The sequence below is a fragment of the Lupinus angustifolius genome, chromosome LG12 (assembly GCF_001865875.1).
Source record: "Lupinus angustifolius cultivar Tanjil chromosome LG12, LupAngTanjil_v1.0, whole genome shotgun sequence".
Classification (NCBI taxonomy): Eukaryota; Viridiplantae; Streptophyta; class Magnoliopsida; order Fabales; family Fabaceae; genus Lupinus; species Lupinus angustifolius.
Genome location: NC_032020.1, coordinates 6,733,635 through 6,734,001, shown reverse-complemented (window position 1 = coordinate 6,734,001; position 367 = coordinate 6,733,635).

The following is a 367-nucleotide window of genomic DNA, read 5'->3' as shown; positions in this document are numbered from 1 at the left end:
ATGTTGGACCCCTCACTCGGGTCCTCCTCCTCTTCCGAGTCAGACACGAGGTCGATCATCTCCACCGAGCTCTCTACATTTACGAGCTCATTGACCTCGTCCTCCTTCTCCTCCTCCTCTTCCTCCACTTTATTATGCCATAACCCAGCGGCATAATTCGGAGGGGATGACATTCTCAAAACCGGAGCCTTCTGGCAGGGACCTCCCCCAAGACCACTGCTCCTCTTGGCTCTACTGGATGACGGAGCATCCAAACAATCTTGCCACGTCCTATAACCGTGGGAGGGAACAGCGCCATCACTCCTGACTGGCGGGTATCGAAGTCCAACCTCTGGAGACATCGGCCTCTTTGGCGGCAAGGTGAAGG